The sequence below is a fragment of the Coregonus lavaretus genome, assembly GCF_964263955.1.
Source record: "Coregonus lavaretus genome assembly, chromosome: 18".
Lineage (NCBI taxonomy): Eukaryota > Metazoa > Chordata > Actinopteri > Salmoniformes > Salmonidae > Coregonus > Coregonus lavaretus.
Genome location: NC_140005.1, coordinates 17,394,717 through 17,417,024, shown reverse-complemented (window position 1 = coordinate 17,417,024; position 22,308 = coordinate 17,394,717). Strand labels below are relative to the sequence as shown.

Here is a 22,308-nt window from a genome sequence, read left to right as displayed (position 1 = left end):
TGTATTTTGCTTTCGCTGCATTCTGCGTTTGAATGAGTCTATGTTTGGAGTGTATGCAAGTGATGTAAGCCTACCTTTCCCTCATTCATGTTGCCATGTTATAAACAGTGCCTGCATGTATATTAATGGTGTCATAACATCAGGTGCACTTCAATCTGGTCTACTTGTGCTTACACACTGTCTCCACCAGGGGTCTTTTTACGTCCCTGCTGTTGACTACTGATGGCGAGGGAGGAGACATTCACTCAGCATTTATGTCAGATTATCATAAAGTTCAGAAATTTGTTATGACATGGAATATAATGTAAAGTAGTACCCTTGCATTTACGAGAAATGTGTTCCTCAATTGGGTGACATCATCATCAGCATCATCAAATCACGATTATTATTATTATCATCATCGTCATACTTCTGTGATGAACCATTTCCATATCTATTTTATCCAGTGCTGCCACTGTTAACACTGTCAATCATGTAAACTGCTCTCCCTTTACCCATGTAAAACTCAGAGGATTCTCACATCAAAAGCGTTTACTATTATTGTTACATTACATAGGCCAAGTCATTATTGTGGGGCACTACCGGGAATAATTTATGTAATTACATCGTAGTAAGAATATAAATGCAGACTGTTACACAGTAAGGATTACATCATCAGATAATCCATTGGTAGTTACTCTGTCATAAAGGCATGTGTATTGTCAGGTGCGTGCAACCCTTCTTTACCTGTTAAATAAATCATCAGATCAATTCATAGGTTCTACCCAAAGTATAACAAGTTGATGAGCGAGAAAAGTAAAAGTACAAATAAAGGGACCTAATAGTCAAGGGCAGTGACGTCACTTATTTTCAGGCCATGAACCTAGTTTAGCTCAATATGATAAAAAGCAATGATCTCATAACTGCTCAAGATGATGAAAAAGCGTGTGGTTACATTTCACATCTCGACTAGGGTAGTTACAGCGTGTGATTACATACTTATTCTGATGGCAACATTATTGCCCGCTGCAGCTTCTGTGGTTACGTGTCTCTGTCTTTCAGAGCTGCAGAAACTGGATTGAGCCAAGGTGGAGCAGAGCCGAGTAGGCAACACTCAAAACCAGATCTGGAGCCTAGGCATGCATTTAAGATGGAGCTGCACATCTTTGGAAAACACAAGCCTCTCTGAGAGATAGCCTACTACGTTCCAGCATAATGGTATACAATGACATGTAGTCTATTATGTAGGCTTTTCATCTTTTCAATAGGCCTGTTTCATCCTGATACCATGCTACCATTCAATATTGTTTCTATATTAAATGATACAGTGATTTTCCTTCACTGGATAACATTGGCGACTCCAGTCCGCGTTTTCCATGTGAGGCGCGTTGGAGCCTGGAGGTGGATAATAGCTGGTGGAGCTCGCTCTCTCACTCTCATGCCATGCTGGGCCAGAAGGGCTCCGGGAGACAAGCGTTTACCCATATCCGGGTTGGAGAAGAGGAAAAAAGTTTCATTTAAACCTGGACGACAAACTTCAGCATGAAGCCTCACTGACAGCGCCAAAGCCGCGGCTGTCAGCAAGTCATTCCACCGCCGATTTTTACAAGCATTACAGCGCTATAACATAGCTTCGTTTTTACACTGAATGTTTTTTTTCTGCTTGTGTTTTTCCTCTGTCAGTATTTTTTGTGTGATAGTATTCTGTGCGTGTGTCAGTGTCCCTGTCTAAAATGTTCAAGTGACAATGGCTACGCAAGTGGCATCAACACCGACAAGAACTAATAATAAGAATAAAAAATTGTCTGGCAATTTGGGTCAAGAGCTAAATTCGGGGAAATCGGGAAGAGGAAATATATCGAGATCTGGAGAAATGCTTGGAGCTGGTGATGGGACTAACACAATGAATAATGTTGACCACCACCACCGAAATGAGCTCAACATGGTCAATTCAACTTATTCTCCGATTAACAATTCTGACACACCGGAGAAGGAGAGTGGAAATAACATCACTTCATCAGATTCGACGACCTCTCCGGGGGGGATGGAAACCGGGTTGATAGCGAACCATAAACTGAAAAATGTTGGGAGCGGAGATCCCCCTCAGCACCTCACACCGCCGCAACAGCAGTCACAATTTAACCCGTTTCCTCAGCATCAGCAGCGCCAGATACAAAGTAACAACATCAACAACAACAACAGCCAAGCGACAAGGGGAGAGAGTAAGAATCACCACCACCGAGGGAAGGAGGGTGTTTTGGGTAGCCAGCCAGAGCAGCAGATGCTAAGTAAAGGTGAGGGGGATCATACCTGTAAACCAGGGGAGCGGATGGGCGCAAGGAATGAACATTCCAACTTGGGACCAACGACCAACAACATCATCAACCAGCCCCAGAGCTCGGGAGGAAACAGCGAGTTTAATAACTACTATGGCACTTCCAGAGTAGGGCCCTCCTATGATCAATATGGCGGACAACAAAGCACTGGGATGGGGGTGATGCACTCCTCTGGACCCAACAACATGGACCCAGTGCACAACTCCCAAGAAGGGTACCACAACAGCCACTACAACCACTACTCTAGCTACCCGCAGGGCTACGGTGGCGCGGGCTATGGCATGATGGCCCCGTCCAGACAGGGCAGTAACATGATGATTGGCCCTGGCAGCAACACTCCAGCTGGCCATGTCAAGGCTGCTATGGGAGCTGCTGCCTGCGGTTCTGGTGGAAGTGTTGGGGGCTTTCAGAGATTCCCAGGACAGAGTCAGCATCCTACCGGGGCCACCCCGACTCTAAACCAACTGCTTACGTCTCCAAGTCCAATGATGCGAGGTTATGGCAGTGGCTATCAAGACTATAACAGTCCCTCTGCACAACAACAAGATGGCATAGGCCGGGGCAAAGACATGACTTCTCAGTATGGCTCCACAACCCATGGCTGGCCAGGGCAACAGAGAAATCACCCGTCCATGAGTCCTGGAAACGGAGGGCAAGGTATCAGCAGACCACAGGTAAATACTAGTTTTACAAACTCAGCTGAATGTCAGTGAACTTGAGAGGCACTCTGAGTCACACCTGTCATGATTGTGTCTGGTAGAGTTGTTGAAATGTGTTATTACACATAAACTAATAATCCCTCTCGACTTCACGTAAATATGCTGTTTGTCGGTGAATAATGCACTTCTAATATTAATCTAGCAGTAAAGTAATTGGAGAAGATAATACTGGCTGGTTTCAGATCTGCTCAAGGTGACTCTTGCGAGAAAAACGATAGACTCTCAGTCACATATTTGTGCAATACAGGCATTCTTTCATAACAGAGATTTTACACAATTAATATAGGCTACGAGTCATAAATAGGCTTGACAGCTAAATATCATTTTGCGCGTAAAGGCGCGTAAAACAGAGTAAAATTATAATTATTAATATGTAGGGTGATATCAGGTAAAATGGGCCATCAGGTAAAATGGGCCATTTAAGGTTTGGGGGTCCCAGCCCCTCTGGAATTTAGAGCCAATGACTGCAAAGGATTTCAAACTGTTGTCATAACTGTACTTGACAAGTAACAGGTGATTTGATTGGTTCATGGTTGCTATGGTGGGCAGTGCAATAATTCAAATCAAGACTGCACCAGAAAGCTGCATGGTGAGTAGCCTGGCATACCAAATCTAACTAAACTATTATAAGGATGATAAATCTGTAAAAAAACAACAACATGCCCATAAAAAACTATGCATAATATCTGTCTTGATGGCATCAATCAGAAATAATGTTGTTAGTTTGGTATATGAACATATTTTTTGAAAAAGTGATGCTTTTTTGGGGGGCCCAATTTACCTTAACCCCTTGAGGTAAAATGGGCCACATGGTTTCAGCTAAAATGGGCCATCATTTGTGTCACTCACAAACACACATACACATGTGTTTGAGTGTGTGTGAGTGAGTTTGTGTGTAAGGGTGTGTGTTTGTGTTTGTATGTGTATGTACGTGCATACACACACACACACACACACACACACACACACTCACACCATGACCCCCCCCAACAGTAATAATGGTAGTATTTTATTTACAGTGAGTATGGCAAACGAGAAGGAAGCGAGAGGAGAGGAGAGAGGGAGAAGGAAAGAGAGAGGAAGTGAGAGGAGAAGGAAGGATGAGAGAGGAGACAAGCAGAGGAGACAGGAAGTGAGAGAACAGGTGAGGAGAAAGGAATGCAGAGGAAATGAGAGGAGACAGAACGAGAGAAAAGAGAGGAGGAGCAAGGACCAGAGAGGAAAGGATACAAAGATAAAACAGGGAGGGAAAGGAAGGCCAAACAACTACAATCTGTGGAAAGAGGAGAGGATGAAGGGTGCCTTAGATGAATACAGGGAGGGAGTGAAGAAAGGAATTACAGTGAGTGTGCACTTCTTATCACGAGAAGTGCACACTCACTGTATATTCAAACAAAAAAATCATCCAGCAAGCATCCAGCCAAGCAAGCCAGCTGGTACCCGGGCAGCAAGCAACCGAAAGGGAAAAAAAAGCAGGGCAAGAGAAGCAAATCACCTTGCAAAGTCTGCAACACCCACTATGGTGACCCAAATGACCCTAAGGCTACTGAGGAATGGTTAAAATGTGTTCCATGTTCTGCCTGGTTTCATGAGAGCTGTGGTGAAGACAATGGTATCTGTGCTGACGATGGTTTCATTTGCAAAGACTGTGTTTGAAAAGTTTTCACACAAACATATCAGTTAATAATTTGGAATGTGAATTTTTGTATTTTTGTGAATGCACATTTTGTTCTAAATGTGTTGTTCACACACACACACACACACACACACACACACACACACACACACACACACACACACACACACACACACACACACACACACACCACTGACAGTTCACTGATCTATGCTGTTCCAAAATGGATTTTTTTAATTGCACATTTGAATATGTGGGTTTGCACCCAAAATGTTTTTTGAATGGCACATATGAATTTTTGTTTAATGCAGTTTAAATGTTATGTGGCTGTATAAGCAACTGTGTTTTAAAATTAAAATTGATGATAAATGACTATTTCCCTTTGGAGTTTGACTGGCCCATTTTACCTGAAGCTGTGGCCCATTTTACCTGAAACTGCTCATGCAACAAATGTTGGCAGAGCTGATGTTTCAAGAACTGTAGGGCCTAAATAATTATATTTTATTAAATAATTTCAACACAAAATTATCAAAAACAGTCATTATTAATCATAAAAACACATGGAAAAGGCATATATGGTATTGTATTATTGTCCCAAACGATTTACCAAAAAGTGGCCCAATTTAGCTGATGTCACCCTATTTAGTTAAAATCGATGCAATGCATTTACTTTGACTGTGTGTTGAATATTTCCCACACCTATTTTAATTGAATAGCTTTATTTGGGTAAGATATGATGCATTTACATGTTTTAATTTAAAACAATTGTTGATGTTGGAGATTCGCCCTCTTGCTGACGTGGTTGCAGACACCTAGAAAAACGTTATTTGGAAGGACGCGCTTTATAGGCTCTCGTCGAATAAAACGTTACACATTCATGAATATTATTCTACTTACAATTATGTCCAAATTATATCTTCAAAATATAATATATTTTAATTATCAATCGATGTTTGTGCTTATAGTATAGCCGCTATGACTGTCGAAGGCGAGGCGTGTCTGTGTATCACGCTGTCTTCCTGCGTTATTTATTGGAAAGTAAGTAGGTTTTCTCTCCATTGCAAGGTTCGGAATTTGAATTGTGGAGGTAAAGTGGCTGTAATACTCCCCAGACGGCTGCAGAGAAGTTTACATCAAATCTGCCATCTGATTGGCTCTCCGCCTCCTCACTGGGTGCTGAGTGCTGCTCATGTAAAAAGTGCTGAACCCTCTGTTCAGACGCTTGACCCGGGGCGGGGGGGGACCATTCACAATGTTGCCTATATAATGTCATCTTCTAGGCTATATAATAATGAATGGATACATTTCTATTATCAAGGATGCACTCTGCTGAATATGACCCAGATATTTGACCCCAGGGCAAAGTGGTGGTGTAGCCTACTCTGTCTTTCACCCTCTTCCAAACAAAACAGTAGGCTACTTTTCTGTAGTTCCCAGGAAGACCTGTTTGCATGGGGGATTTTGATGACATTTTTTATTGTAGTAGGCCTAGTAATTCCATAGTAATAATAGCCCATATTTTATAGCTTAGACATGTCATTCAACATATCATAAATTATTTGTCTGAAGTAGTTTTAGTACAGTCATAATTTAGGACATTTGAAGGCCCCTTTTGTAATATTAATTACATGGTTTTCATGCCACAAATAGTTATTATATTATATACTGTATTTTGGATGCACAACAACCACTGTGCTAAGCATCTACAATACATCATACACATCTACATCATTGTCATGCTTTTAGTCTTACATTACTGTACAGGAAAATAATTCAAAGTCATTTGTAAAAGATTATGCCAGGTTTCAGAATAGCAATATAGTGTATTTATGTCAGGTTGGCGTTTTTAGTCATGAATCTTGTTCTGGAGGCAGCTCTGCAGAGAAGTCACTATCTAGCACAGCCACAAAGTCATAAAATATGCTTTTAAACCTTAACCTTAACCCTACCCTTAACCACACTGCTAACCATAATGCCTAAACCTAACCTTAAATTAAGACCAAAAAGTACATTTTTGTTTTCATGAATTTTTACAATATAGACTTTTTTGATTCTGCAGCTGACCTATCTAAGGGGAAATCTCTCAGTTCTGCCTCCAGGTCAAGACTCGAATAAACGGCAACCTGCATATTTCTGACAATTTTCTGTGCCATCCAAACATTATGAACAGCGGTGGCTATAATCATAGTTAGTCATTGGAGGGTAATGATTGGATGTGATGCATACCGTAGCCGAGCTGGGCAGACATTAAGATAATAAGCCTCTCCTTCAGCCTCAGAGAATAATAGCTTCCAAATTGTAATTGGTAAATAAATTGTAGCAATCATATTTGGCCCTATTATTTAAAGACATGGGCTTTAAATATTGGATAATGTGTGCAGAAAAATACACATCATAAACATAAATGTACAAGCAGAAGAAATCTCTAGAGGATATCAACTAAATGAATCTCTTATTATTAAAATAATGTACAAATGTGATGCACAGGTTGCATGCAATTGAACTTGGTTATTACTTATTATTTTCATACTACAATGTATTTTATTTTGAACCCGGAGTAGAGATTGTGTTTTAGTTGTTTCATATGAACAGAAATCCTGTATACCTGTGGAAAAATAGGTTTGTACGTGACTGTGAGAGGTTCCTCAGTCAATGCACCCACAGGGGCTGTGTGTCAGGACCGGTCTGATGTGGATCCTCCGTTTGGGCCATGATCTGGCTTTAAGCACCTCAAAGTCTGTGTGTGTCTGTGGTTAAACATGCCTCAATCACCTGTTGGCAGAACCTCCCTCTTTCAAGTTAATTTCCTCTCCACTGCTTCTCTTCAGGAGCAAGCTGTGTGAGAACGCTTTCCTAATTTAAAACAGACTGGAAGGTGAAGACACACACACACACACACAGAGCAGAGCAGAACTACAGGAAGGTGACCCCTAGTTGAAGCTACTCTTTCATCCAATTGGCATTGTCCCGGATTTTCAATTACTCTGGCCTGTTTGATTGAGGAAATGGAAAGAGCAAGAGAGAGAGAGTCCCTGTGATCAGTTAGTGGTCTGTCTTCTTCTGCACACGGACTCATCAAAGAGGTAAATCATTACAGTTCTGCCAATAAAGAAAAATACAACCATTTCAGTTGTCTTGGAAAATGTAACTGTTCTTCTAGTTTTAGTATTGACTGATTTTACACAGTGCTTATTTTATTCTCTCAATCTAGTTACGCCTTTTAGTTTTTTGAAAATGTGTTCACTTATTTACAGTAGTATAGGTGTAATAATGATATTTTATGGACACACTGCAGTGTGTGTGTATGTGTGTGTGTTTGTGTGTGTGTGTGTGTATGCGCGATTGCATGTCCTTGAATATCTGGCTTTATGTTCATATTCTTGCTTGTCTGTCTGGGTTTGTATGCACATTATTTTATATTTCAGTGTGTGTGTGTTGTGTGTGACAGCGCAGTGGGGAGCAGACAGAAGTAGCCTCGTCAGCACTAGTTCTCCAGGCCAGCCTCAGCCTCAGCACTCGCTCCTTCCCTTGCTCGTCCTCCACGCTTTGTTCATGTTGGTTTGTTTACATCTCAGGCTCTCCCAGCCTAGCGCTGATTAGGAACAACACAGTGAAATGTTAATTTGCTCTGTTGTTCCCGATAAGGGTCTGACAGACGGCCAGGGTTTTCATCTTGCAGGATGAAACACGTAATTGGCAGCTAGGTTATCCTGGGACTGCCCGTGGTTTTCTTAAAATGCCAATTAATTCAGATTTGCCATAAAAAATTGACCATTCGGATCGTCTACTGTACGTATAATTAGCCTGCTAATAAAATAATTTTAGCTTTTTGTTCTGACCTGTGATGCACTCATAACAAACAGAGCGCAAAAATTAGTTGAAGCAGAGCAGTTTTTTAGTTATTGAAAACCTGCATTGTTTTTGTTTGGCTTTTGGCTATTTGGATGCTAGTTTATTCCCAATCCCAAACTGCATGGTAATGCTGCACTACATGATTCAGGTAGTTCAAACCCATGGCCTCTTTGTGTTCTGCTGGATTTGTTATTTTGACGTGAACATTTCTACATGACTGATGGACATAACAGACGTCTGGATGACATTGATAGACAGGACCAGCTCTATAGTGCAAAGTATTATTAGAATATGGTGTTATTTTGGATGCTACCTAACCATCCTGTCTGGGCATGGCCTTTATCAGTGGTAGCTAGTACACATTCTCAGGCTGTGGAGAAAAAGAGTACATCACTGAGGCCGAGCTCCCTGCCATCCAGGACCGCTATACCAGGCGGTGTCAGAGGAAGACCCTAACGATTGTCAAAGACTCTATCTACCCAAGTCATGGACTGTTCTCTCTGCTACTGCATGGCAAGCGGTACCAATGCACCAAGTCTGGAACCAACAGGACCCTGAACAGCTTCTACCACCAAGCCATAAGACTGCTAAATAGTTAGTTAAATAGTTAACCAAATAGCTACCCGGACTATCTGCATTGACCCTTTTTGCACAAACTCTTTTGACTCATCACATGTGCTGCTACTACTGTCTATTATCTGTCACTTTACCCCTACCTATATGTACACATCTGCCTCAATTACCTCGTGACCCTGCACATTGTTACTCATTGCGTATTTATTCCTTGTGTGATTTTTCTATTATCTTACTATTTTTCTCTCTGTATTGTTGGGAAGGGCCCGTAGGTAAGCATTTCATTGTTAGTCTACACCTGTTGTTTACGAAGCATGTGACAAATACATATTTATTTTATTTGGTTCCTGGGCTGAACCAGAAGCCTGCCTTCCCTGACTCATCTGTGAAAGCTCTGTCTGTCTGTCTGTCTGTCTGAGGCACCAGGGAAGCTCTGTTCAGTGCACCCAGCCTAGCTTCTCTCTCTGGTTATTCCTCTCAGCAGGGGTGTGAAGATGGCCACGCAGAGTGTCTTTTCTGGGGAGAGAGAGAGTGAGGCAATCGGAGAAAGATGGAAATATACAGTGCCTTGCAAAATGTATTCCCCTTTGGTGTTTTTCCTATTTTGTTGCATTACATCCTGTAATTTAAATGGATTTTTATTTGGATTTCATGTAATGGACATACACAAAATAGTCCAAATTGGTGAAGTGAAATGAAAAAAATTACTTGTTTCAAAAAATTCGAAAAAATAAATAACGGAAAAGTGGTGCGTGCATATGTCACCCTCTTTGCTATGAAGCCCCTAAATAAGATCTGGTGCAACCAATTACCTTCAGAAGTCACATAATTAGTTAAATAAAGTCCACCTGTGTGCAATCTAAGTGTGACATGAACTGTCACATGATCTCAGTATATATACAGTGGGGGAAAAAAGTATTTAGTCAGCCACCAATTGTGCAAGTTCTCCCACTTAAAAAGATGAGAGAGGCCTGTAATTGAAAAAAAAATCCTGAAAATCACATTGTAGGATTTTTAATGAATTTATTTGCAAATTATGGTGGAAAATAAGTATTTGGTCACCTACAAACAAGCAAGATTTCTGGCTCTCACAGACATGTAACTTCTTCTTTAAGAGGCTCCCCTGTCCTCCACTCGTTACCTGTATTAATGGCACCTGTTTGAACTTGTTATCAGTATAAAAGACACCTGTCCACAACCTCAAACAGTCACACTCCAAACTCCACTATGGCCAAGACCAAAGAGCTGTTAAAGGACACCAGAAACAAAATTGTAGACCTGCACCAGGCTGGGAAGACTGAATCTGCAATAGGTAAGCAGCTTGGTTTGAAGAAATCAACTGTGGGAGCAATTATTAGGAAATGGAAGACATACAAGACCACTGATAATCTCCCTCGATCTGGGGCTCCACGCAAGATCTCACCCCGTGGGGTCAAAATGATCACAAGAACGGTGAGCAAAAATCCCAGAACCACACGGGGGGACCTAGTGAATGACCTGCAGAGAGCTGGGACCAAAGTAACAAAGCCTACCATCAGTAACACACTACGCCGCCAGGGACTCAAATCCTGCAGTGCCAGACGTGTCCCCCTGCTTAAGCCAGTACATGTCCAGGCCCGTCTGAAGTTTGCTAGAGTGCATTTGGATGATCCAGAAGAGGATTGGGAGAATATCATATGGTCAGATGAAACCAAAATATAACTTTTTGGTAAAAACTCAACTCGTCGTGTTTGGAGGACAAAGAATGCTGAGTTGCATCCAAAGAACACCATACCTACTGTGAAGCATGGGGGTGGAAACATCATGCTTTGGGGCTGTTTTTCTGCAAAGGGACCAGGACGACTGATCCGTGTAAAGGAAAGAATGAATGGGGCCATGTATCGTGAGATTTTGAGTGAAAACCTCCTTCCATCAGCAAGGGCATTGAAGATGAAACGTGGCTGGGTCTTTCAGCATGACAATGATCCCAAACACACCGCCCGGGCAACGAAGGAGTGGCTTCGTAAGAAGCATTTCAAGGTCCTGGAGTGGCCTAGCCAGTCTCCAGATCTCAACCCCATAGAACATTTTTGGAGGGAGTTGAAAGTCTGTGTTGCCCAGCGACAGCCCCAAAACATCACTGCTCTAGAGGAGATCTGCATGGAGGAATGGGCCAAAATACCAGCAACAGTGTGTGAAAACCTTGTGAAGACTTACAGAAAACGTTTGACCTGTGTCATTGCCAACAAAGGGTATATAACTAAGTATTGATAAACTTTTGTTATTGACCAAATAAATTATTTTCCACCATAATTTGCAAATAAATTCATTAAAAATCCTACAATGTGATTTTCTGGATTTTTTCCCCTCATTTTGTCTGTCATAGTTGACGTGTACCTATGATGAAAATTACAGGCCTCTCTCATCTTTTTAAGTGGGAGAACTTGCACAATTGGTGGCTGACTAAATACTTTTTCCCCCCACTGTACACCTGTTCTGAAAGGCCCCAGAGTCTGCAACACCACTAAGCAAGGGGCACCACCAAGCAAGCGGCACCATGAAGACCAAGGAGTTCTCCATACAGGTCAGGGACAAAGTTGTGGAGAAGTACAGATCAGGGTTGGGTTATAAAAAAATATCCAAAACTTTGAACATCCCACGGAGCACCATTAAATCCATTATTATAAAATTGAAAGAATATGGCACCACAACAAACCTGCCAAGAGAGGGCCGCCCACCAAAACTCACGGACCAGGCAATGAGGGCATTAATCAGAGAGGCAACAAAGAGACCAAGATAACTCTGAAGGAGCTGCAAAGCTCCACAACGGAGATTGGAGTATCTGTCCATAGGGCCACTTTAAGCCGTACACTCCACAGAGCTGGGCTTTACGGAAGAGTGGCCAGAAAAAAGCCATTGCTTAAAGAAAAAAATAAGCAAACACATTTGGTGTTCGCCAAAAGACATGTGGGAGACTCCCCAAACATATGGAAGAAGGTACTCTGGTCAGATGAGACTAAAATTGAGCTTTTTGGCCATCAAGGAAAACGCTATGTCTGGCGCAAACCCAACACCTCTCATCACCCCGAGAACACCATCCCAGTGAAGCATGGTGGTGGCAGCATCATGCTGTGGGGATGGTTTTCATCGGCAGGGACTAGGAAACTGGTCAGAATTGAAGGAATGATGGATGGCGCTAAATACAGGGAAATTCTTGAGGAAACCTGTTTCAGTCTTCCAGAGATTTGAGACTGGGACGGAGGTTCACCTTCCAGCAGGACAATGACCCTAAGCATACTGCTAAAGCAACACTCGAGTGGTTTAAGGGGAAACATTTAAATGTCTTGGAATGGCCTAGTCAAAGCCCAGACCTCAATTCAATTGAGAATCTGTGGTATGACTTAAAAATTGCTGTACACCAGTGGAATCCATCCAACTTGAAGGAGCTGGAGCAGTTTTGCCTTGAAGAATGGGCAAAAATCCCAGTGGCTAGATGTGCCAAGCTTATAGAGACATACCCCAAGAGACTTGCAGCTGTAATTGCTGCAAAAGGTGGCTCTACAAAGTATTGACTTCGGGGGGTGAATAGTTATGCACGCTCAAGTTTTCTGTTTTTTTGTCTTATTTCTTGTTTGTTTCACAATAAAAAATATTTTGCACCGTCAAAGTGGTAGGCATGTTGTGTAAATCAAATGATACAAATCCCCCCAAAATCCATTTTAATTCCAGGTTGTAAGGCAACAAAATAGGAAAAATGCCAAGGGGGGTGAATACTTTGGCAAGCCACTGTAGCGGTGAGCGGCGGCAGAATTTGAACTCAGTCACACAGGGCTACTGAGTCACGGGGCTGACTTCAGAGAGGGAGAGAGGGAGAGAGACAAACTTATGAGCAGAGGAAATGTCAGAGTATTTAGAGCCCTCCATCTGAAACGAAGCCCAAAACAAACACGTATATATATATATATTACACAGGGATGTGAGTTGTAAACCTCTAAACAATACACGGGACGAGACCTGTAATAGCAAGAGCACAATCTCTAAACAATACACGGGACGAGATCCGTAATACCAAGAGCACAATACACGGTACTCACGAGACCAACGGACATGGGACAATAAACGACAAGGACAATGGGGATCAGAGGTCACATATATACACATACTAATCAGGGAATGGGAACCAGGTGTGCGTAATGAGACAAGACAGTCCGGGGTTGGTGGTAATGATCCATGTCAGTGACACCTAGAAAGCTGGTGACGTAGACCTCCGGAACTGGTGGACAGAATGAGCAGCAGTACCGGGGGGGTCCATGACATCTCTCCCGACCACAGGGACGACCACAAGGACGCGGTGCGGGTCGGTCAGGGCGCCGACGGTGAAAATCCCTGGTCAGCGAATCGTCCAGGATGTCCACCGCAGGAACCCAGCACCGCTCCTCTGGGCAGTACCCCTCCCAGTCGATGAGGTACTGGAGACGCCCCGCCCAACGCCTCGAATCAAGGACTTCACGGACCGAGTACGCCGGACCTCCCTCGATGTCCAGAGGAGGAGGCGGGGCGTCACAGAGTCCAGCCTCAGCGAGGGGATCAGACACCACTGGCCTGAGGAGAGACACATGAAAAGTCGGGTTAATGCGATAATCAGCAGGGAGTTGCGCTAAAGGTACGTTACCTAATTTACCCTTCTCAGGACTTTAAACGATCCCACAAACCGTGGGCTCAGCTTCCGGCAGGGCAAGCGGAGGGGCAGGTTCCGGGTGGAGAGCCAGACCCGGTCGCCTGGAGAGAAAACAGGCGCCTCATGCGTTGGCGGTCGGCCTGTTCCTTGTGCCGACGCACGGCCCGCTTGAGACAAGTGTGCACAGCGTTCCAGATCTCCTCAGCGTACTTGTTGGCTGCTTTTCCTTAACTCTGCGGTCCGACTCATCCCAAACCATCTCAATTGGGTTGAGGTCGAGGGATTGTGGAGGCCAGGTCATCTGATGCAGCACTCCATCACTCTCCTTCTTGGTAAAATACCCCTTACACAGCCTGGAGGTGTGTTGGGTCATTGTCCTGTTGAAAAACAAATGATAGTCCCACTAAGCCCAAACCAGATGGGATGGCGTATCGCTGCAGAATGCTGTGGTAGCCATGCTGGTTAAGTGTGCCTTGAATTCTAAATAAATCACAGACAGTGTCACCAGCAAAGCACCCCAACACCATAACACCTCCTCCTCCATGCTTTACGGTGGGAAATACACATGCAGAGATCATCCGTTCACCCACACCGCGTCTCACAAAGACACAGCAGTTGGAACCAAAAATCTCAAATTTGGACTCCAGACCAAAGGACACATTTCCACCTGTCTAATGTCCTTTACTCGTGTTTCTTGGCCCAAGCAGGTCTCTTCTTCTTATTGGTGTCCTTTAGTAGTGGTTTCTTTGCAGCAATTCGACCATGAAGGCCTGATTCCCACATTCCCCTCTGAACAGTTGATGATGAGATGTGTCTGTGACTTGAACTCAGTGAAGCATTTATTTGGGCTGCAATTTCTGAGGCTGGTAACTCTAATGAACTCATCCTCTGCAGCAGAGGTAACTCTGGGTGTGCGTAATGAGACAAGACAGTCCGGGTTTGGTGGTTATGATCCATGTCAGTGACGCCTAGAAAGCCGGTGACGTAGACCTCCGGAACTGGTGAACGGAATGATCAGCAGTACCGGGGGGATCCATGACATTTTGAAATCAACAAAGCATGAGAAGGTTTTGCCTTTGTTTTGGTTTGTTTGTTTGTCAATTAGGCTGTGCAGGGTGAATTTGTGGTCTGTTGTACGGTAATTTGGTAAAAAGCCAATTTGACATTTGCTCAGTACATTGTTTTCACTGAGGAAATGTACGAGTCTGCTGTAAATGATAATGCTGAGGATTATCCCAAGGTTGCTGTTAACGCATATCCCACGTTAGTTATTGGGGTCCAATTTGTCTCCACTTTTGTGGATTGGGGTGATTCGTCCTTGGTTCCAAATATTGGGGAAGATGCCAGAGATAAGGATGATGTTAAAGAGTTTAAGTATAGCCAATTGGAATTATTTTATCATTTCATTGAGTATACCATCAACACCACAGGCCTTTTTGGGTTGGAGGATTTGTATTTTGTCCTGTAGTTCATTCAATGTAATTGGAGAATCCAGTGGTTTATGGTAGTCTTTAATAGTTGATTCTAAGATTTCTCTTTGATCATGTATATGTATATGTATATTTTTGCTGTTTGTTCTTTGTTCTTTGTTATATGGCCAAAAAGATTGGAGAAGTGGTTTAGCCATCTCCGTTTTGGATAGATAACTCTTCGTGCTGTTGTTTGTTTAGTGTTTTCCAATTTTCCCAGAAGTGGTTAGAGTCTATGGATTCTTCAATTACATTGAGCTGATTTCTGACATGCTGTTCCTTCTTTTTCCGTAGTGTATTTCTGTATTGTTTTAGTGATTCACCATAGTGAAGGCGTAGGCTCAGGTTTTCTGTGTCTCTATGTTTTTGGTTGGATAGGTTTATCAATTTCTTTCTTAGGTTTTTGTATTCTTCATCAAACCATTTGTCATTGTTGTTAATTTTCTTTGGTTTTCTGTTTGACATTTTTAGATTTGATAGGGAAGTTGAGAGGTCAAATAAACTGTTCAGGTTTTCTACTGCCAAGTTTACACCTTCACTATTACAGTGAAACGTTTTGTCCTGGAAGTTGTCTAAAAGGGATTGAATTTGTTGTTGCCTAATTGTTTTTTGGTAGGTTTTCACACTACTTTCCTTCCATCTATAGCATATCTTAATTTTATTCAGTTCCTTTGGCTTTGATGCCTCATGATTGAGTATTGCTCTGTTCAAGTAGACTGTGATTTTGCTGTGATCTGATAGGGGTGTCAGTGGGCTGACTGTGAACGCTCTGAGAGACTCTGGGTTGAGGTGGTCCAATTTTTTTAGTGATAAAGTAGTCTACAGTACTACTGCCAAGAGATGAGCTATAGGTGTACCTACCATAGGAGTCCCCTCGAAACCTACCATTGACTATGTACATAGCCAGCGTGCGACAGAGCTGCAGGAGTTGTGACCCGTTTTTGTTGGTTATCTTGTCGTAGTTGTGTCTAGGGGGGCATATGGGGGAGGGAATGCTGTCACCTCCAGGTATGTGTTTGTCCCCCTGTGTGCTGAGGGTGTCAGGTTCTTGTCCAGTTCTGGCATTTAGGTCGCCACAGACTAGTACATGTCCCTGGGCCTGGAAATGATTGATGGAGAAGCTGTCTTCATTAAAGTATGGGGATTCTAGTGGGGGGATATACAGTTGAAGTCGTAAGTTTACATACACCTTAGCCAAATACATTTAAACTTAGTTTTTCACAATTCCTGACATTTAATTCTAGTAAAAAATTCCCTGTCTTAGGTCAGTTAGGATCACCACTTTATTGTAAGAATGTGAAATGTCAGAATAATAGTAGAGAGAATGATTTATTTCAGCTTTTATTTCTTTCATCACATTCCCAGTGGGTCAGCAGTTTACATACACTCAATTAGTATTTGGTAACATTGCCTTTCAATTGTTTAACTTGGGTCAAACTTGTCGGGTAGCCTTCCACAAGCTTTCCACAATAAGTTGGGTGAATTTTGGCCAATTCCTCCTGACAGAGCTGGTGTAAGTGAGTCAGGTTTGTAGGCCTCCTTGCTCGCACAAGCTTTTTCAGTTCTGCCCACACATTTTCTATAGGATTGAGGTCAGGGCTTTGTGATGGCCACTCCAATACCTTGACTTTGTTGTCCTTAAGCCATTTTGCCACAACTTTGGAAGTATGCTTGGGGTCATTGTCCATTTGGAAGAACCATTTGCGACCAAGCTTTCACTTCCTGACTGATGTCTTGAGATGTTGCTTCAATATATCCACATAATTTTCCTTCCACATGATGCCATCTATTTTGTGAAGTGCATCAGTCCCTCCTGCAGCAAAGCACTCCCACAGCATGATGCTGCCACCTCCGTACTTCACGGTTGGGATGGTGTTCTTCGTCTTGCAAGCGACCCCCTTTTTCCTCCAAACATAACGATGGTCAATATGGCCAAACAGTTCTATTTTTGTTTCATCAGACCAGAGGACATTTCTCCAAAAAGTACGATCTTTGTCCTCATGTGCAGTTGCAAACCGTAGTCTCGCTTTTTTTATGGCAGTTTTGGAGCAGTGGCTTCTTCCTTGCTGAGCGGCCTTTCGGGTTATGTCGATATAGGACTCGTTTTACTGTGGATATAGATACTTTTGTACCTGTTTCCTCCAGCATCTTCACAAGGTCCTTTGCTGTTGTTCTGGGATTGATTTGCACTTTTCGCACCAAAGTACGTTCCTCTCTAGGAGACAGAACGCGTCTCCTTCCTGAGCGGTATGACGGCTGCGTGGTCCCATGGTGTTTATACTTGCGTACTATTGTTTGTACAGATGAACGTGGTACATTCAGGCGTTTGGAAATTGCTCCCAAGGATGAACCAGACTTGTGGAGGTCTACAATTCTTTTTCTGAGGTCTTGGCTGATTTCTTCTGATTTTCCCATGATGTCAAGCAAAGAGGCACTGAGTTTGAAGGTAGGCCTTCAAATACATCCACAGGTACACCTCCAATTGACTCAAATTATGTCAATTAGCCTATCAGAAGCTTCTAAAGCCATGACTTGGAATTTTCCAAGCTGTTTAAAGGCACAGTCAACTTAGTGTATGTAAACTTCTGACCCATTGGAATTGTGATACAGTGAATTATAAGTGAAATAATCTGTCTGTAAACAATTGTTGGAAAAATTACTTGTGTCATGCACAAAGTAGATGTCCTAACCGACTTGCCAAAACTATAGTTTGTTAACAAGAAATGTGTGGTTGAAAAATGTGTAAACTTCCGACTTCAACTGTAGGTAGCACACAGGAGGACATTTTTCTCTGTTGAGATAATTTCCTTTTGAATTTCTAGCCAAATGTAAAATGTTCCTGTTTTGATTAATTGAATAGAGTGAGTTAGGTCTGCTCTTCCCTTCCCTGTTTCACACCTGGTAGTTTGGTGGATGGGACTACCAGCTCTCTGTAACCTAGAGGGCAACCAGTGGGTCCATCTCCTCTAAACCATGTTTCTTGTAGGATGACAATGTCTGTATTTCTGATTTCTTTGGTGAAGTCCAGGTTTCTGCTCTTTAGGCCAAAGGTAGATGACCTTGTGGTTATGGTTGACTTGGGGGGGGGTTTTGATTGGTTGGGATGGGAGTGTGGATGTGGCTGGTGGTGCTGTGGTCTGGATGTAGGTCCTCTCGGCGTGGGTCCTCTATGTGTAGGTCCGGGGGGGGGGGGGTCCATTGATCTGTTGCTCCTGTGTGAGGTGTTAGGGCTGCAGTTGAGGGCAATGTCCATTAGTGTCCGGGCGAAGGTGGGCACTGCTGCCTTGTATAAGTGGACCTGGTCGTAAAGGCTGTTCAAGTCCAGGGTGGAGTGGTGGGCCAGGTATACATTTGGTTTTCAGGTACAGTCACGGTAAATACTTGCGTTTATCCGCTGTATGGTAGCAGGGTGGAAGTCTTTTCGTGGTAGCAGGGCAGAGATAACCACTTGTGCGTTGGGGAAAGTAGAAGAAGCTTTTTCAGTCACTCCCTTGAGTGCTGTGGCCACCCTTTCCTGCTCTGTTCTCAGGTCGTTTGTGCCTGTGTGTATTATTATGTGGCTGGGTGACCCTAGTTGGTCCTCAGACAGAAGGTCTAGGGTGCGCTGGGTGTTTGGACACCAGATTTTAGACACTGTGTTTGGGGAAATTGTCTTGTATGTATTTCCCATTTGAGTCCATTAGAAGTACAATCTATGGCTTGTTTATGTCCTGCTCTTTCTCCTGTTGATGTTGTCTCACCATAGTTCAGAGTGCAGATGTGGCTCTCTCCACCTCCAGCTCTCCAGGTCTGGTTGAGGGAGTGTTGTTGAGCAGGACAATTTTTTGTCCTGACTGGAGTGTGTTCACCTGCTGTTCCAGCTCCACCTGCCTTACCTCCAGCTGGGTGAATTTATCCTTCATTTCAATAAGGGAGTAGTACTCTGTGCTGGGAGGTTGACTTTCCGCTTGGGGTTGCTCGTCTGTGGGGTTAAATAATGAAGAGGTCTGGTCTAACCTTTGATTAGGTGAAAGTCCAGCTGAAACTGTTTGGGGTTGCCCTGTACCAATACTGTTCCAGACTTGTACAGATTTATATTGGCTGACTCAGAGTCCTCGTTGTCTAGTATCCTGAGTTTCCACCCTTCGCTAACACCCCCCCTCTTAACAGAGGGGTAGTATGTTAATATAGCACTGCGCCATGCCAGGGGATGGTCTGTGTGGAAGATGAAGTTGCTTATGTTCCCATTTTTATAATAGTCAGCAAAAAGTGTTTCTTGATTTTCCATAAGGAGGTTCTTTTTGTACTCTTTTCGTGCATTATAATTTTTTACATCCAGAGGGTACTGTATGCTAATAACCTCTGAGCAGCGCGATGGGGCTTCAAAGGCCTCTGCATTTGGGCGGGGTAGGCTGTGGAACTCTCCTGCCATTGTTGGGCTCAAGGGCTTTGACACCTCTCGCTTCACACCTCACTGCTAATTGAAGTTGCAGTCAGATATGTACTGTCCTAGCAAGCTTGGTAGCCTTAACTTAGCATTCAGTCCTTATAAAGTAAAATATATCGTTGTAGTGTATTTTTCTTCTTGGTTGTAAAAGTAGCTTCAGACTAAACATGACTCACTCAGTTCCAGGTTGGATGGTGTTTTCAGGTTTCTGTTGTTTGTTTGGCAGAGCATTTGCTGTATAGATTGGAGGTAGGAATCTCTGGTAGTAGGAATCCTTCCAGGTAATTTTGTCCAAAATCAGGTTGTAGGTTGGAGTTTTGATTTGGAGTGAAGGTTATGTTGTGGAGGGTAGTATCCTGTGTATGTCCTTGCTGAAAAATCAAATTTGTTCTAACTCTATATCTATATTTTTGTAAAAACATGCTGAAAAATGTGGAAGCTCATCTGTCGTCTGCTCCTCTCTCTCTCTCTCTCTCTCTCTCTCTCTCTCTCTCTCTCTCTCTCTCTCTCTCTCTCTCTCTCTCTCTCTCTCTCTCTCTCTCTCACACTCACTCACTCACTCACTCTCGCTGTCTCTCTCTTCCTCTGCCCCCTCTCTCTCCTCCTCTGCCCTATCTCTTCCTCTGCCTCTCTCTCTCTTCCTCTGCCCCCTCTCGCTCTTCCTCTGCCACCTCTCTCTCTTCCTCTCCCCCCTCTCCCTCTTCCTCTGCCCCCTCTCTATCTCTTCCTCTGCCCCCTCTCTCTCTTCCTCTGCCCCTCTCTCTTCCTCGGCCCCCTCTCTCTCTTCCTCTCCCCCCTCTCTCTCTTCCTCTGCCCCCTCTCTCTCTTCCTCCCCCTCCCTCATCCTCTCCCCTCTCTTTCTTCCTCAGACCCTCTCTCTATTCCTCTGCCCCTCTCTCTCTTCCTCTGCCCCCTCTCTCTTCCTCTCCCCCCTCTCTCTCTTCCTCTTCCCCCTCTCTCTCTTCCTCTGACCCTCTCTCTCTTCCTCTGTCCCCTCTCTCTCTTCCTCTGCCCCCTCTCTCTCTTCCTCTGCCCCCTCTCTCTTCCTCTGCTCCTCTCTCTCTTCCTCTCCCCCCCTCTCTCTTCCTCTGCCCCCTCTCTCTTCCTCTGCCCCTCTCTCTCTTCCTCTGCCCCCTCTCTCTTCCTCTGCCCCTCCTCTCTCTTCCTCTGCCCCCTCACTCTCCCTCTGCCCCCTCTCTCTCTTCCTCTGCCCCTCTCTCTCTTCCTCTTCCCCCCCTCTCTCTTCCGCTGCCCCCTCTCTCTCTTCCTCTGCCCCTCTCTTTCTTCCTCTGCCCCTCTCTCTCTCTTCCTCTCTCCCCTCTCTCTCTTCCTCTGCCCCCTCACTCTCCCTCTGCCCCCTCTCTCTCTCTTCCTCTCTCCCCTCTCTCCCTTCCTCTGCCCCTCTCTCTCTTCCTCTTCCCCCCCTCTCTCTTCCTCTGCCCCCTCTCTCTCTTCCACTGCCCCTCTCTTTCTCCCTCTGCCCCTCTCTCTCTCTTCCTCTCCCCCCTCTCTCTCTTCCTCTGCCCCCTCTCAATTCAATTCAATTTCAATTTAAGGGCTTTATTGGCATGGGAAACGTGTGTTAACATTGCCAAAGCAAGTGAAGTAGATAGTAAACAAAAGTGAAATAAACAATAAATATTAACAGTAAACATTACACTCAGAAGTTTCAAAAGAATAAAGACATTTCAAATGTCATATTATGTATATATACAGTGTTGTAACAATGTGCAAATAGTTAAAGTACAAATGGGAAAATAAATAAACATAAATATGGGTTGTATTTACAATGGTGTTTGTTCTTCACTGGTTGCCCTTTTCTTGTGGCAACAGGTCACAAATCTTCCAGCTGTGATGGCACACTGTGGTTTTTCACCCAGTAGATAAGGGAGTTTATCAAAATTGGGTTTGTTTTCGAATTCTTTGTGGATCGCTGTAATCTGAGGGAAATATGTGTCTCTAATATGGTCATACATTTGGCAGGAGGTTAGGAAGTGCAGCTCAGTTTCCACCTCATTTTGTGGGCAGTGTGCACATAGCCTGTCTTCTCTTGAGAGCCAGGTCTGCCTACGGCGGCCTTTCTCAATAGCAAGGCTATGCTCACTGAGTCTGTACATAGTCAAAGCTTTCCTTAAGTTTGGGTCAGTCACAGTGGTCAGGTATTCTGCCACTGTGTACTCTCTGTTTAGGGCCAAATAGCATTCTAGTTTGCTCTGTTTTTTTGTTTGTTCTTTCCAATGTGTCATGTAATTCTCTTTTTGTTTTCTCATGATTTGGTTGGGTCTAATTGTGTTGTTGTTGTTGTTGTTGTTGTCCTGGGGCTGTGTGGGGTCTGTTTGTGTTTGTGAACAGAGGCCCAGGACAAGCTTACTTAGGGGACTCTTCTCCAAGTTCATCTCTCTGTAGGTGATGGCTTTGTTATGGAAGGTTTGGGAATCGCTTCCTTTTAAGTGGTTATAGAATTTAACAGCTCTTTTCTGGATTTTGATAATTAGCGGGTATTGGCCTAATTCTGCTCTGCATGCATTATTTGGTGTTTTACGTTGTACACGGAGGATGTTTTTCCAGAATTCTGCATGCAGAGTCTCAATTTGGTGTTTGTCCCATTTTGTGAATTCTTGGTTGGTGAGCGGACCCCAGACCTCAGAACCATAAAGGGCA

At 43.7% G+C, this 22,308-nt stretch overlaps 1 pseudogene across 1 annotated transcript in view; it reads left to right on the top strand.

Moving 5' to 3' along the window:
- The first annotated feature begins 1,726 nt into the window (after window positions 1-1,726).
- Window positions 1,727-22,308, top strand: part of LOC311145337 (AT-rich interactive domain-containing protein 1B-like) — a 91,155-nt pseudogene continuing 70,573 nt past the window's right edge. Inside the window, exon 1 of the transcript in view lies at window positions 1,727-2,989. The product of the transcript in view is annotated as an AT-rich interactive domain-containing protein 1B-like (transcript). The remainder of the gene's footprint in view (window positions 2,990-22,308) is intronic.